The sequence below is a fragment of the Cavia porcellus genome, unplaced genomic scaffold, assembly GCF_034190915.1.
Source record: "Cavia porcellus strain 051 isolate PalLab524CR breed Dunkin Hartley unplaced genomic scaffold, mCavPor4.1 scaffold_34, whole genome shotgun sequence".
Classification (NCBI taxonomy): Eukaryota; Metazoa; Chordata; class Mammalia; order Rodentia; family Caviidae; genus Cavia; species Cavia porcellus.
The window spans coordinates 683,231-700,701 of record NW_026947517.1 but is presented as its reverse complement, the minus strand read 5'-3'; positions in this window follow the sequence as shown (position 1 = coordinate 700,701).

Here is a 17,471-nt window from a genome sequence, read left to right as displayed (position 1 = left end):
GTCCATTGTCACCCTGACCCAGTAACACCAGGCAGGGATCTCTGTTGCTCAATGCAAGAGGGCCAACAGGGTGCCCTCACAGGCACTGGGGCCCACACATCAGAGAAGTGCTGCCCATCTCTCCTGGGCACCAGCCCCTGCCCTTGTTCTCTCCTCTACCTCATGGTATTCTGCTCCAACATAGTGCCACACACACGGCCTCGATTTTTACATGCTGCCTGGCACTGACCCTGTGCTTCAGCTTGCCATGCCACGGTACCAGTTCAAGTGACCTCCCTCAGGTTCAGAGAGTAATGGAGTCCACATTCCCGGTTACTTGGCCTCCATGTGTGAAAGTGGGGCTAAGAGACACTATTGCCCTTGGTCTTCAGCCCAGGATGCCTCCCCTCAGGCCGTGGTCAGAGCATCAAGCTGGGGAACCGCACATCTGCTGCTTGGAGAACCATGTTCCTGTCCAGGTCAGAACAGCTGAGACCCTCAGTGACCTGCGTGCACAGGGGTGGGATGGAAATAAGGCAAATGTCCATCACAGGGCTTAAGAAATGACACCAGGGCTGAAGAATGAAACTCAGTTTCCTCTCTAAAGCTGTACTCATGGGATTTTGGCTGTAGGAAGTCATTAGTGCCATGGGTCAGGGCACAGGGCCTTTGGGTTTGTTCACTGTGTCTGAGGTGTGACAGTTCTTGCAGGCACTTGGTAACAACAGCCAAAGAGGATGAAGTTGCTTCAGTGGACAATTCAGTAAAGAACAACTGTGTAACTCTCCCCACCAGCTGGTGGCCCAGCAGGGGACATTCCCAAAGTAGTTAGCTACTCAGGAGGTGATAGGGTTAGCAGTATTTCTTTGGGAAGGTGGGGGTTAAGGAAAATAGGAATACTAACACCATTCAAATTGTTTGTTTATTTCAGATGACATCCTCAAGGTAATGAGAACCACAAGAAATTGCTTTAGGCTGGTGACTTAGATCAGCACCATAAGCACCTGCCTAGCAAAGGCAAGGTTGTGAGTTCAATCCACGGTACCAAAAAACAAAAAGAAAAAAATGAGAAATTGCTTTAAACCAACCAAAAGAGCACATACCGCCCTCTTGTAAGTCATCTAGAGTAAACAGTGCTTACTATAATCACCTTGTGAAACTGGGAAGGATGTGCATAGCCATAATCTTACACTGAAGGAATCTGAGACAGGAACATCAGAAGTTCAAACCTAGCCTAAAGAATATAGAGACCTACAGAAACAGAAAGAGAGAGAGAGAGAGAGAGAGAGAGAGAGAGAGAGAGAGAGAGAGAGAAGAAGAAGAAGAAGAAGAAGAAGAAGAAGAAGAAGAAGAAGAAGAAGAAGAAGAGGAAGAAAGAAAGAAAGAAAGAAGGAAGGAAGGAAGGAAGGAAGGAAGGAAGGAAGGAAGGAAGGAAGGAAGGAAGGAAGAAAGGGAGGAAGGAAGGAAGGAGGGAAAGAAGGGGACTGGGGGTTTAGTAAAGTGAGTATAAGCGCTTGCATGGAAAGCACAAAGTCGTGAGTTCAGTCCCCATTATAAGAGAGACAGACACACAGACAGAGGAGCAAGGGAGGAAAAAGAAGGAAAACAAAAAGAAACTTTGCACACATTATAATGCCAAATTCTGTACTCTACACAGAAGTGTTCTCATCCACCATTTGTTTAGTTTAGTTTTTTCTTTTTGAAATGAGGCCTCACTATGCAGTTCAGGCAGGACTTGAGCTCACTTTGTAGCCTAGGCTGGTCTCAAAATTGCAAGGATCCTGCCTTAGCCTCCTGAGTGCTGGGATTACAGGTGTGCACCATCACCCCTGGCTTCCACTATTTTTTTAAACAGGCATCAGAAAGGTTTATTAGAGGGAGACAGAATGCACTCAAGCATGGAGTGTGGGTGCTCAAAGTGATGAGGTACCTAATCCCCCAGTTTTGACCACACAGTGCACAATGCAGCTTCATCTGCAATGTGATGCCAGGAGATCAGGAAAGTGTCTCCCTCCAAAGGTGAGGACCAGGTCTCCCCATATGGGCATTATAGGTCTCTCCAGTACAATCCAGATGCCCTTATGTTGAAGAGGCAGTTTTGACAGTTACCCAAGGAGCTGTCTTCAATTGCCAATAGTCACAAATCTGTCTTCACTCTGCTATTGTCTGGCAGTGTATACTATTGGCATTGAACTCTGCAGGGTGCACCCGCAACTCTGTTCCTGACCTGAGTCTCACAGAACATAAAGACAAGTTCCTGACCTCTGCCAGGTTACTGTTCCTGTCCTTGGGAGCCTGGAATGAAGTGAAAGGATGCAGAGAGACCTACCTGGGCAGATGTTCTACCTCTCACCAGAACCTTGACCACATGCTTCAATCCGAAGTTCCTTGATCTTGGGAACCACCACACCCTGCCTGAGATGGGGTTCATGCTCCTGGTGATAAAATCTGATCTCTTGGATCATGGTTCGCGCCCAGGACAGCTTCCACAGAAGGCTCTCCCTTTGGGGCCGAGATAAACCTTCCCCGTCAGAGCCTGTGTTACGTGCTGCTCTGGTATCCTGAGGTTGGGAGGCAGCTTAAGCAAAGATAGCCGTGGCCTTGGCCATGACCAAGTGCTAAGTTATACATTTGAGCAGCTGTCAGGAGTGTGGGTTGAGAGGACCACAGGTATTGTCTGGGTTGCTGAACCCCAACACTCTATTCTGTGCACCCAGTCAATCAGAACTCTCTTTTGCCAAGCAATACTGAAAGAGACTGATATTTCTCTTTGATAATCAGGACAATCCGAGACAGCCTACAGTTTATATATAAATAGCTTGAATTGTCTCAAAAGGCTGGGGGGAAAACCCAATACCCTATACCATACCCCCCCCCACACACACACACAGAACTACTATGTGAGCCAATCCCACTTCCAGGTATATAGCCAAAGGAATGGAGTCACAGAAGTTCATGCTAACCAAGACACTGAGTCAACTCAGGTGTGGCTCATCAGATGAGTGGATATAAAAATGTGAAGGGGCACAGCCAGACACCAGCCTTTTCCTGTGTATCAGCGCCACTCATGGACTGCGAGGGAATAAGAACAACATGTCACCGAGAAGCAAGCTTTTCCTGAAAATTGGCACCATGTGAAGGCAGCTGTGGAGACAGTGAGATGCCAGCCCTTCAAGTGCATGGGTTGGGAAGAAGAGACAACCTCCAGCCTGCCAGCTCATGCCATAAGTGACCAGGTGACCCAGAGAAACACAGGCTGCAAGGATGGCTATTGAGTTAGAATACAGTTTAGTGCTTGTAGTGTTCAGTGTTTCACCGACTCTGCAGGTCTAAAGCCAGCAGTCTGATCATCTATTCAGAGGATGGCAATAGGCAGTGTAGCATCTATGGGGTCTCTCCATCAGAGGGTGGTGGCCATTGTTGATTCCCTATTGTCTTTGAAGTCATGTATCATTTTCATTGTTTTGTTAGCTTGGGTTTTACTCTGTTTTGTTTTGTTCTGCTTGATTTTATTTTACCCGATGGCATGGGCATCTACTTCAAAGATAGAAAGATGTATTATGGTAGCCAATTTGGATTTACTATTGTCTTGTTTTGAAGTTCTTAATTGCATTCATTGTTTTGTTTCTATTGGTTCTATTCTGTTCTGTTTTGTTTGATTTTTACTATGCCTGAAGGTATCTGCAGCTATTTTCATGAGACATTATGATAACCATTGATGATTTCTTATTGTTTTGAAGTCCTGTGTTTCTTGGTTTTATTTTGGTTGGTTCTATTCTCTTTAAAATAAAATAATGTGAAGAATATAGGGGATATTATTTAGACTACAAAAGGAAGAAATATATCCATATATGATAGCATGGTAGACCTGGAGGACACAATACTGTCACTCAACTCAGACACAGAGATATCTACAACATGTTCTCATTTATATACAAAAGATGAAGAAGCCAAAATCATAAAAACAGAGACAATATTGTTATTGTAACTATATTGTTAACTATTATTAGTAAGAACCTGTCACACTCCTAAAACTGCTGAGAGAAATTTTCTGAAATTTTCTCATCAGACATCCAAAAAGTGTTAGCTATATGAGGGAATATTTAATTATATTAAATGTCATAATCATTTCATAAGGTATAAGTATGTCACAACCTCAGATTGCACTCATTTATATCTATGATTTTTTGTCAGGATAAGGGATTGCAAAAAGCCAATGTTAACATTTTTATTTAGTTTAGCAAAATAAAAATTTTCAGAATTATCATGAATTAGGTTCACTTCTGCTACTTAGAATACAATTATATCATATGATTCATATCTGTTCCTATGAAAGATAGACTTTTGAGGTATCTCCAGAAAACAGTTAGATTCTTCTCATTTTCTAGAAATTTCTAATGGATTTGGCAACTATTAAGATACCGTTAAGACACCATTCTCTGGGTCTTGAGAATTCACAACTATGCTCATTTTTCAAAAAAACATAGCTGATTGAAGCCATCTGATTTTAAAATCATGTCATATCATTTCTCATTTTTCTACATAGTTTTTGTTTTGCAAATTACTGTTGGTTATTAAGCTTTAGTTCCATAAATTTTAATACTTCCACGGTGAAACTTACCAAGGAGAAATGCTCCCTGGGGTTTCTGTGGCAGAGCTGGCTGCCTGTCTTCAAATATCTGATGAACAATAACACAGTCTGGGCTACTCAAAGCACCTCAGAGCCTCTTAAGTGCTTTAGGGTTAGGGAATCCCCTGGCCTAGCTGAGTCCATGCAACCGCAAATGCAGTGGTGAGAAAGGGCTCCCCATCTTCCTCAACCCCCCTTAGCCTCTCCCATATCTCTCTCCTACCTTCCCCTTCGCTTTCTGATTCTCCTTCTCCTCAAGGTTGTAGGTCTGGGTCCACTGGGATCTAGGCAGAGAGTCAGGCAAAGGGCTAAGGAAATCTTTCTGGTCTGCGCCAGGCTTAAGGAGGTGAACCTTTAGGTGCTGAGGGCCAGGGTGTCCAGTGAGCTGGGGCAGGACAGGTCTGGCAAGGGTGGCCCCTCCCTGCTGCCCAGGCCCGAGCTCCCTGGCTCTACTTCCCAGGAAGCCCAGTTTTCCTTGCTAATGTTTTCTTATCTCAGTCTCCTTTGGATGTGGAGGAATTCTGGGCCATGAAGGAGCTGTTGAGGAGCTGCCTCTCCACACTGGTCCCTTAGGAAGGGAGGTGGGCTTCCAGGTGTTTTGAAGTCCCCATCCTGTAATAAAGTGGGTGGGCTTCATGACTCTCAAGGGGGTCTATGAAAAGGATACTTTCAGAACAATTTTCCTTACAATTCCCTGAGGCTCAGCACAGCCCTCTTTGTTGGGGTGAGCACCTCTGCTGGTACAGGTGGGACCCTTGGGCTGTGCTTCCCCACAGGCAGCACAGGCCTGGGGACAGAGGGGTAGGGATCCCAGGCAGAGAGGCCCTGAGGAAGGGACTTCTGTCAGGGAGCTGGCCGAGACCACTAACAGTGAAAGGAATTTGTTTTCATTTGCAAACCCAGCGATGTTAAAATTGATTTTTGTATTTGTAAAAGGTTAACTAGAGCTAATGTGTTTGTGGGAAGTAAGCACTAAGGTTCTGGCAAAAGGAAGCTGCTGGAACTTGGTTTTGCAATTCGGCATACTCCTGATGCTGTACAGAGCAGCCACCCTGGTACCTGTCAAGAAATGGCTGTTTGTTTTTAACAAGTTTACAGCCTGTTCCTAGGAAAAGAGACACCAAGCTTGGCACAGGAAGGAGAATCTACTTGTTTAGTAATATTGCCATGCATCACTAAAAGAAGACACACTTTCTAACGAATATGCAGATAGGTGACTTGGTCATTGTGCAAATATAGTAAAATGTACTTATACAAACTAAGACATCAAGATGCAGGCAATGTTAGGAGGTGACATAATCTCATGGGGCTTCCATCATCTATGCAGGCCACCACTGGCTGGCATGCAGCAGATGACTGTAGAAGCCAAGCCACCATCATTTAGTGGCCACCTGTTAAATACCAGGCATTGTGCAAAGAGCATGTTCTCTACAAAGTGTGTCTTCCACCATGGAAAAAAATTAAGTCTCAGGAAAGTCTCTCTCTCTCTCTCTCTCTCTCTCTCTCTCTCTCTCTCTCTCTCTCTCTCTTTCTTTTTTTCCTTCTTTCCACAGGGCTTTGCTACACAGGTCAGCCTGCCCTTGATATTACACTGTAGCCCAGGATGACCTCAAAGAGCAAGCCTCTTGCCTCAGCCTTCTGAATACTCCAATGACAGGTGTGCACCAACATCCCTGACTGTGTTTTTCTTTTCAAGTTTTCTCCAAAACAAAACTACTTAGAGTTATCTGATATTCTGATACTTCATCAGGTGGGTTAAAAAAATTAAATCAGAGCACTGAAAACGTAATGAAGGAATTTCAAAATCCTCACCAACATATGACATAATGTAACATAGCATATAACACAATACAAAGCAAAAAGCAACCACCAAACTCTGTTTTAAACATCTGTTTCCCAAGAACCATAAAGAATTTCTAATTTATCCATACACCATCGATATGATCCAGTAAATTCACATTTAAATACATTTTCTTTGAAATAAAATCTGTATCCACTCAAACACTTGTAAAGAATGGGCATAGCAGCTTGCTTTCCAGGCCCAACCTGGAAGCATAAGAAATGGCTATCAAAAGATGGGTGACAGGTACATGAACAAGTCACACTTGCTTGGTTCAGCCCCATAATAGCAGGTGGTGGCAGCACAGGAGGAACCTAGCATGGAGACACTGCTTGAAGGAGACCAACCAAAGAGCACTGCGACTGAACAGGCTTAGGGTCATCACATATAGGAAAGGCAAACTACCCAGCAGGGACACAAACCCCATGGACTGTTTGGTATAGAGGACAGGAAGTGATAGCAGCAGCTTGGAGACAAGTTCCCTAGGAGTGAGGCTCATGTGTCCTTCATCAGCACAGGGTGATAATTTCCACGGCCTGGCAAAGACTCCCCTTGCACTCACCACCTAATGTCCCTCCTCATAGGATGTCAGAGTCCATGGAGCTCTTCTGAGCATGCTAGTATTCCTAAGTGTGTGGCCCTACAGTGTGTGGCTGAGGTAAACATCTAAGATGAATAAGTAAACATTCATAAGCCCATGAGAGTAAAACTTGCTAGGAATCCTCATCCCCTGGACATGAGGAGGTTATAACATGAAACATTCACATTCTTCAGGAACATTATTATGGGTATTCTGGGAACATCTCCATGCTCCCTAATGGAACTGAAATGAAACTAACATGGGGCCAGAAAGAAAATCAGCATAAAATTTGACAGATTTCTAACAGAAGATAATGAGTGCTTCATCCTCAGAGACAATGGATCCTTGGATGGAAATGTGTGCTTGGCACATTGCCTGCCAAGTCTGAAGCATCTACAAGTTTGTTGCATTAAAATTTTAAAAGTGCAGCAAAGTCTAAACTTGCAGAAAGTTTCTAGAGTTTTAACTTGCCGTTTCCAAGGAGGATACAGATTTGTTCCACAATAAAAAGAAAGGGGGCATCAAAAAGTGAGCCCAACTGTGGGCCCCAGCTCATGACATCACTTCCTTGGCAACAAGTCCAAACAGAACTCTGAAGTCTCAGGTCACCTGACACCTTGGTCTGGTGACAGTTGGCCTTCAGAGACAGTTGGCTCAAGAGAGTGAACAGGGAGCATGTTATGCTGCTTTCCCAGGACTCGAGGCCCCAGCCTCAGGACCCCGCATAGGGGGACCACGTGGGATCGACTGAAAAAATGGTTCACTCATCCCCGAAGCTTCAGGATGATTGCCGGGACACATCCAACCAACAAGAGCAGCAAAGGACAGGGCTCACTGTCCCCAGCCCTCAGGGGCCCAGAGGCAAGGAGCTCAGGAGAGGTGTCGCTAAACTCAGCCACCAGCCACTCAGAAACACGAAGACCAGGACAGGTACATTAAGGCCTGGCCACCACTGTGAGTTCCCCTAAACAACTTCTGCCCTAAGTCAACAGTGTGAGGTGCTCTGAGGACAGGCACTGAGGGCAGATCCTCTTGGGCAGGAGAAGGTGCTGGGATGTTGTGGGACTGGGCTCTTGTCACATTCTCAACCAGGACAGGGCTGGCAAGAGGGGAAGGGCAGTGGCCCTCCTTATGCACAGTCTCCAGAGTCATCTTCTGTCTTCCTGGGTAGAAATATGGGACAGAGCTGTCTGTCCTAGAGGAATATGTTATCTGGGTTCACAAAATGAAACCTGTGGTGTCTCAGAGCCTCAGAGCCTCTGGATTCTTGCAAGAGCCTGGGCTCTACACCAACAGCGTAGCACAGAGGAGACCAGTCTGAAGCTGGTCACTGGGCCCTGGGTGCCATGGCCTTGCTGCAGGCTCTGGGATCCACAAAAGGTGCTAGCACAGGGGGAAGGTGTGTGGGCAGAAGGGACTGTAGAGGGCCACAGATGACAGAGAGGATCTTCAGGTCAGTACACCCTCTCAGCACCTCCCTTCTGGGCTGGGCAAACACTGGGCCCATGTACTGCTCCCAAGGTATCTGGACTCCAGGTACTCAACGACCACAGCATCTCTACTCAGCCCCTACCTAGTCACATGTAGGGTCACTGTCCACAAATCCTTGGGAGCAAGAAAATGGGGACACAGACCCCAAATCACTATATTACCTGCCATGATTTAATTCTACCATTGCTCCTCATTGTAAATCCGGGGCCAGTTGTCCACGAAGCATTGGCTAGTGTCTTTCCACCCTGTCCCCACCTCTTATACATCATCACATCACCAGAGGTGTGCTCACCTCAAATATAAGGCACATGCTACTCTGTCCATTTTCTGGTGCTTGTCTCACAGAATTTTTCTATGCACTTCAGTTCCTATTGCAGGAGAATCTGGGCTAAATGAATTCCAGAAGAGGGCAGTGAACACAGCTGCTCAGCCTTCCATGGCTGTGGAAGAGGAACTTAAATCCTTCCTGGGGACTTTTCATCAGAAACCTGGAGAACATTCTGTGGAGCCACACTAATTGGCTGGAGCATCCAGAATGAGCCTTCATTTTCTCATCTCTTAAATGGGAGGCCATTTTAGGACGCATACATTTGTTCCTGCAGAGTTTCATTTAGTCTCTTGTCCATGGAGCTCTTCTGAGCATGCTAGTATTCCTAAGTGTCCCCTGTGAAATATAACTTTGAATATGAGATCCCTTTACTGCTGGGCCCCCTGCTACCTCTGTACCATGAGCCTCTGTGGACCATTTGGAGTGTGGGTTTGTTTCAGCCCCAAATATCTCTGAGAAGCCAGGTGCAGGTCATCAATTCCATGTCTCCCCAATGTCTCATCACAGTTTGGAAGTCAGCCAGCAGAGAACCTGGCAGAGGGCTGTACATCAAGCAGGGTGCAGGCAGATGGGCCTCACAGCCTGAAGGAGCCTCAGGATCCGGCCTTCCAGGAGAGTTGTGCCATGCAGAGCCCATCCTCTCTGGATTCCTCCAAGACCAACATCTCCATCCCACAGGCCCCAATGTGGGAAAGGTGAGTTCTTACCTTAGAAGCCCCATGGGACACAGACACCTGTGGATTCATTTCCTGGCCATGTGCAAGCACCTCTCTCAGCCCCAGGATATAGTCCTGAATGGAGGAGTACTGAGTGGATCCAGCCTGTATGGTCATTGTGGATGAAATTGGGGCTCCATGGCCAGTTGTTAGCTTTGGTCATGGCCCCATGCGAGACCTGCTTTAGAGGCTGCACTGATTCCCATGGATGACCTTCCACTCCCTCACTGACCTGCACTTGCGGGAATCTGTTTTGTTCTTTGGAAAGGAAATAAGAGAGTCACCTTATGGGCTTCAGAATTTGTTCAAGGCAAGAAATACTTGTTATGGCAAAGGGTCCATGGCTGCCAGATGTCATGGAAGAGAAGATAAGTATCATCAACCTACAAATGTACATGATGACAGATGTGTGCAGACACTTTTCTGGGTATTGACCATGATCCTGTAAGCAGAGCAGGTGCAACCACTGCCCTTTAGAGTTTCAATGTTCTTTGGAGACCACAAAGTCATTCTTGGCAGCAGAACAGATATTGCACACCTCCAGGCAGTTGTTCCAGACCCAGGGCCTCCCTACATGTGGGTAAAGACCATGCAAGAGGAGGTCTACAGAGGCTAGGAGAACTGGACAACAAATTGCTGCCTGAGCTCGAGACAACAAAAAGGCAGGACACTGACTGACCCCTCATGTCTCAGATATTCATGGAGTGACAGCAATGGGCCCTTGAATGCAAAGACATGAAGATATCAGTCTCTGACTTCAACAGTCTGACCTGTACTGGGGACTGGCAGGGAGACACTGTGTCAGGCTTCCCTGAAGAAGGCAGAGGTGGGATACAATTAAGCAAAGACTCCTTCCCATGGAAACTTCTTTCAGCCTCTCAGGGATAGTTGGGCCCATAATGCACCACTGTAGAGGGAAAATAATGGGACTGGACAATGTAGAGATTGGGTAAGAGGTCCTTCCCACAGCTGACCTGCACATGTTTTGTGAGAGGAAAGTCCAGGCCTCTCACTTAGTTCCCTCTCTCATTGACCCAGGTCCACTTCTTCTGTGCTTGACTCTGCATTGGAAGTCTACTCACATGTGGACCCCCAGGCTGAGCTTCTCCTGCACCATCTGGAGTCTCCTGAGGCCACCAAGCATGAGTCCAATGGTAAGGGGCCCTGAGGTATGGCCTGTGGTCTTCTGGGGAGGAGATGGGCCTTGGAATTCAGTAAATCTTCCAGATGCTGGGTGATCCAGGAGCATGAGACCCTCAGCAGTCAGTGTGGGGATGCAGTCTGGGAGGCTTTGCTGAGGCTTTGTTGGTGCACATGGCTGCCTCTGGCAGGCAGTTGGATATTTGCCCCAAGAAGTCCATGGACAGTTCGTGATCTTTTCTTATCCTGCAACTGTAGTGCCAGTTCCACGTCCAGCTCCTTCATCTGCTCTGAACCCACAGCCAGAGCAAGCACCTGGATTCCCTTGCCCACCTGCTGCAGATCTGGACCTCCTGGCAGCTCCACAGGAATCTTCTCTTGAGCTCTACCTGCGGGCAGCTCTTGACCCACACCTGCCTTTCCCCTCTCTTCCATATTTACTAATCATTGTAGCCAGTGCTACCGTGATTTCCCAGAGATATCCCAGTGACGGAAGCAATATAAATAAAGTTTAAGATCTTAGTGTTGTTTAAAATATTCAGCTTGGTGTCATTCAGGGCATTCTCAGTGTCATGCAAATTTCACCACTGTCCATTTTCATCGCATTTTCCTCAATTTTGTACATGAAGCAGTTTTGCTTTCTTCCCCTTCTTTCTCCACCCCAGCCAGCACTCATCTTATGGCCTCATAATTTACCTCTGCTATGTTTTCTGCATCAATGCAATCAAGTTTCGCTTTTACCAGAGGATGGTGGAAGTGACTGTTTAATTTTGTTTTTGTCTTGAAACCCATAACGTTAGATAAATGTGCTTTATTATTCTTTCAAATATGCAATTACTTAATCAATTTTTATTCTTGAACAAGAAATACATCTTACACTTACATATGCAATACAATATGAGTGAATAAAAAAAGAAACCACATAGTGACTGTTGTTTCATCCAGGAACAGTGGCCTCCCTCCCATGTGCTCTTCCTCCTGTCTCATCTTAGGGTCAGCCTGGGTGTTTAAGCCGGGGAGTGAGGAGTGTGTATTAGGGAAGCGGTCTTCAGGGATTGCATGTAGGACCTCGGGACACAGTCCTGTCATCCTCTATCCCATAAGAAACAGCCAGGTTTGTAAATGTCATTTTTTGGGTAGAGTCTTAGAAGTGGAATTTCTACGTCACTCCTAGGAGCTGGGTGGGAACTTTTTCTGTCCATAGGATCTGAAGATACACTGTATCAGGACACAGAGCTCCATGGTGACCTCTGAGAAATGCACCCATCAAGCTCTGGTGTTCCCATGGGGACAGTTCATGCCCATGACATCTCAGCAGACAGCGCAACAGCATGGAACCACCTCGTCTCTTTTTCTTGAAGATGGATGAATATTCTCTATATTTTGATTGAGCTTCTGTTACAAATGCAAAATTTCAGAACATTCTGGACAGTGGGAAAAATTTGGTTCAACATGTCCTCATGGAAGTTGTAGAATCCATTTGATTCAGTTTCTTTACAAGTGTGCTAATTTCATATTTTTTTAGGAGGGTGCACCCAGAGCCTTCTCACACGGCCACATCACCAGTCTTTTTACCTTTTGATTTTTAAATTTGAACTGGGGCTCCTTATGCAGCTAAACTGTTCAGTCTGGGCTCAAATGTGGGATCGTCTTGCCTTCTTCTGGTAGAGTATGTGGATTACAGAGACTCCAAACTTTAACTGGTTTCAGTAGGCCATTTTTTAAAAACCAACTATAAATCTACTATGATTTGGGCAACCACCTTTAGAACACATTTGATTGATCTCTCTCTCCAGGGTGTACCTGGAGTCATGCTATGAGAGGTCAATAACTATCTGCACTTTGTGTGAATTGAGAGAAAGTTCTTTCAATGACATCTAGCCTGTCTGTATGACACAGGCTCTGCATTGATCTTTCGACCTCACTGGACCCTGACAGTCATACACTCCACATGCTTTGCCAGTTTTCATAAAGTTGAGCTTGGAAGGGGAGGCACAGTGAGCCCTGCTCCCCTGCATTCCCAAATATCATGCAGTGGGGGTAGTGTCTTCAGACAGCTCCCTGTGCTGAGTCTGTGCCCATCAACACTGCAGGAACCATCTGATAAATTTCCACACATATCCTGAGCTTATGACCTCATCTAGGCTATTCTGGGCTCCCTCCATGACCACACACAAACACTCTCCCCTTGCCAAATTCTGCTAAGCTCTCTAACTGTGCGTCAGTACATAGTGCATTGGCCATAAAGAAAGGATAAACCAGATGGAGCTGGGACTTGTGCTGTGAACAGCTGGTGACAGGAACTGGGTGATGGATGCAAACAATTTTGAAAACAGTCTCGGGTTGATGGGTGAACTATAATGCACCACATAGGGTATAATTTTTATTCTGCATATTAAATAAACCATGTGCTATCATCAATGTAATCAATGTACACTGCAAATTAGTTCTAAAAAATACATCGTAAATTACAAACAAAATAAACAAAAAGTAAATCCACTTCTTACTTTTGCAGAAAAAAAAGAAAAACTAATGATAAATCTCACACAGGAAGGACACCTTCTAGGCACCAATCAAGGAGTCCATCAGGGAGATGCAGGCTCAAGAGCAAAGCATCAGCTTTCCTCAAACTAACGCCTCCCTAATGGAGTTTCTGGGACCAATCATTCGATCATAGGAACATGTATTTCATACTTTGCTCTATACACAACCTAACAGAGACATGTAGAGACCTCACTGTGTGATGACTGCTTGAGATCACCAGAATCAGCCCCCTCTTAGGTAGACAAGTGAACCCACACTGTCAATAGCTGGTGATATCTGAGTCATGGGACAGAAAATGAAAACAAACACACGCAAATCATCTGGAGGCCCCCCCACAGTCTGGCTCTCAAGCCCTGCCTGTGTAGCTCTGCTCAGACCCCTGATTTCTAGCAAAGTGATCAAAACTGCTGTCTCCTCTCTGGCCTCTGGATACAGGCTCAGAAATGGGTATAACAGTGACAGCTGAAGTTGCCCCGCCCCCCTGTGGCTGCTTTGTTTGAGGAAAAAATCCCTTGTCTTCCTTCACCTCCCTCCCCCCACTCCCATCCAGTGTTGAAGGATGATCTGCTGCCAGGCAGTCTGGGAGGAGATGCTTAGCAGGGCCTTTAACATACATTTATCTGGCACAGTCATATCTACACAGCTTCCCAGTAACTGGTCATGGGAAGGAAAGCTGCAGTAAAAAGTGACACCTGAGTCGCAGGAATCCTGCTATGAACATCATGACCCCAGCATCCATGTGTGGGGAAAAAACACATGGGGTTCTCACCACACTCTACAGCCTCTCAAAAAACAGCAGCCCCATTGATGATGGCACAGGTGCTTCTCTCAACCCAGCACACTGGCCTACAACCTCACTGAGCAGCTGGTCTTGGGCAATCGATCCTGCTCTGGTTCTGGACACAGTGGGCAGGAACAGTGAGAACACAATGGCAGCCTGGCAACCAGGTGGCCAAAACGAGAAAAGAGATGACAGTGGCCATAATCTGAGGCTGGTCACTGGGATAGTGTCACATTGTACACAAGCAAGCCTTGGGCCTGTCCCCTTTCCAGGTGCTGTCCAGCTCCTGAGGGTCCCAGAGTCATGCCATTAGAAGGCTGACTACACTGCCACACCTTATAATATCTTCCATTTCTCTTAGGACAGGACCGAAATACATTCCCGCAGGGGAACGAATCTGAACCCAGACATAGTTGGGCTGGGGCACACTTATTTGCATTTATTACTAAGTGTGCTTCAGATCTGAGGGCCTGCTTCATGATCTGGTGCACCCAGCCTTTGTTCTCTGGCCTGATTAATTTCTGCCTATCCCACATGAGCCATTTCAAAGTTACTGTGTCTTCCTGTGTTCTGCCAGACAGCAGCACCTGCATTTGTCTCCCCACGTATCCAGGTACAGTGACCCACAACTTAGGTAATGTACTGGGATGCTCCACAGTCAGGGGTTTCCAGATTGACATTGAACCCCAGTTCTTACCACCATGTCCTGAGATCTTCTAGACCTTGGAACCATGGACCAATGGCAACACATTTTGGTTGTAGCTTATTCTGGGTAACAACAAATCAGTCATACCTGTGAGCATAGGGTTCTCTACTTGTCAAAAGAGTCCAGGGCAGTGCAGAGCAGCTCAAAGGCCAGCCAGGGCTACAACAAGGCCATGTGAGTTCTCTTTGGAGGAGAAGGAAGCATAAGAGGAAGAGGGAGAGATGCCAGGGAAAGAGAAAATGGATGGAAGAAGAGGAGTAGGATATCACCCTGAGTTACACAATGACTGGGACCTGATTTTGTCATATACCATACCATTTGTGTGACAGCACAAAACAGCTCTCGTTGAATTGTGGGTAGCTACAATTTTGTGGTTCCACTCAAAGGTCAAGGGAAGATTGGGTTGGACAAGGAAGGGCCTGGGTAGGTGAATTTAGGCAGTCACACAGTCTGTGTTGTGCAAATTCACGGCCAGACAGAGTCAGTGCCCACTGCCACCCCGACCCAGCAACACCAGGCAGGGCTCTCCATATCTGAAGACAGGAGAGACATCGTGATGCCATCACAGGTAATGGGGCCCACACATCAGAGAAGGGCTACCCACCTTTGGGGGTTCCATAGCACCTGCTCCAGCCCTTGTTCTGCACTCTCCCTCGTGGTGCTCAGCTCCCACATGGTGCCAAACTTAGGGGCCTGGATTTTTCCATGCTGCCTGGCACAGATCCTGTGCTTCAGCTTGCTGTGCCATGATACCAGTTCAAGTGGCCTCCCTCAGGTTCAGGGAGTAAGCGAACCCACATTCACAGTTACTTGGCTTCTTCGTGCAAGTGGGTCCAAGAGATGTTAGGGCCTTAAGCCCAGAATGACTCCCCTCAATCCATGGTCAGAGCAACAAGCTGGGGAACCACACATCGGCTGCTTGGAGAACCATGTTCCAGTACAGGTCAGAACAGCTGAGAACCTCAGTGACCTGCAGGGCACAGGAGCAGGACAGATATGTGGCAAATGTCCACAGGGCTTAGGAAATGACACCAAGGCAGTAGAATGAAACTCATCCTCCTCTCTAAACCTGTGCCCACCAGGGATTTGTTCTTAAGAAGTCATCAGTGCCATGGGTCAGGGCACTGGGCCTTTGGGATTGTTTACTGTGTCTGAGGTATGATAGTTCTTGCATGCAATTGGTAACAACAGCCAAAGTGGATGAAGTTGCCTCAATGGATAATTCAGTCAAGAACAACTGTCCAGCCCTCCCAGCTTACTGTTGGCCCTGCAGGAGACTTTCCCAAAAGTAGTTACCTGCCAAGCAGGAGGTGATAGGGTTAAGCATTTGTTTTTTAGGAAGGGGTTGGTTAAGGAAAATACCACTAGTAATGGTGAACACACCTTCAAATTATTTATTTCAGATGACATCCTCAAGGTAATGAGAACCACAAGAAATTGCATTAGGCTGCCACTTAGCTCAGCAGCATAAACACCTGCCTATCAAACGCAAGGTTGTGACTTCAATCCATGATACCAAAAAAACAAAAACAAAAATGAGGAATTACTTTAAACCAGCCAAAAGAGCACACACATACACACACACACACACACACACACACACACACACACACACTCACCTTGTAAGTCTTCCAAATAAACAGTGCTTGTTGAAATCACCTTGTGAAACTGGCACAGTTTTACACAACAGCAATTCTCGTACTGTGGGAATCTGAGACAGAAATATCAGAAGTTCAAGCCTAGGATGCAGAATACAGAGACTCAGAGAGAGAGAGAGAGAGAGAGAGAGAGAGAGAGAGAGAGAGAGAGAAGCAAGGGGGGATAAAGAAAGGAAACAAAAAGAAGCTATGCACACATTATAATGCCAAATTCTATACTCTACTGGGAAGTGTTCTCATCCACCATTTTTATTCGTTCAGTTTAGTTTTGACTTTTTCAAACAAGGCCTCACTATGCAATTCATGCTGGACTTTAGCTCACTTTGTAGACTAGGTTGGTCTCAAACTTGCAAGGATCCTGCCTCAGCCTCCTAAGGGCTAGGATTACAGGTGTGTGCCAGGAGGCCTGGCTTCCAAGATTTTTTTAAAAGTCAAGCATCAGAAAGATTTATTAGAAGGAAACACAGAATGCACAAATGTGCTAAAACATAGCACATGTGAGGCACCTAACCCACCAGTTCTGACCACACAGTGCACAATGCAGCCTGATCTGCAGTGTGATTCCAGGAGAGCAGGAAAGCGTCTCCCTCTAGAGGTGAGGACCAGTCCTCCCAATATGGCTGTAATAGTTCTCTCCAGCTGAGGGCTCTGTCAGGCCTTATAACACAGTCAGCTGGTCTTGGCAAAGGATGGAGAAGCATGGCCCCAGTAGGAAGGAATTTGTGCCCAGATGCAATTGCCATGCGATACTCTTACTTGACCTTCCTTTCAATGTGTGGTGCAGATCTGAGCACAATGCTTGCCACTTCCCACTTTGATATACCAGCCTGTGTTCCGTAGCCCGATTCCATTCTGTGCATCCCACTTGGGACTTCAAAGTTACTGTGTCTACCTAGAACCTACCAGACAGGAGCAAAAGTATTTGTCTTCCCACTTATCCAGGTATGCATGCATCACACATGGACCCACACCTTAGGTCAGCTCCTGGGTTCTCCACAGTCAGGAATCCCCAGACTGACCTGGACCCCGAAATTGTGACCATCATGTTCTTAGGAGGAAAGCTAGTGCTGGGAGCAAA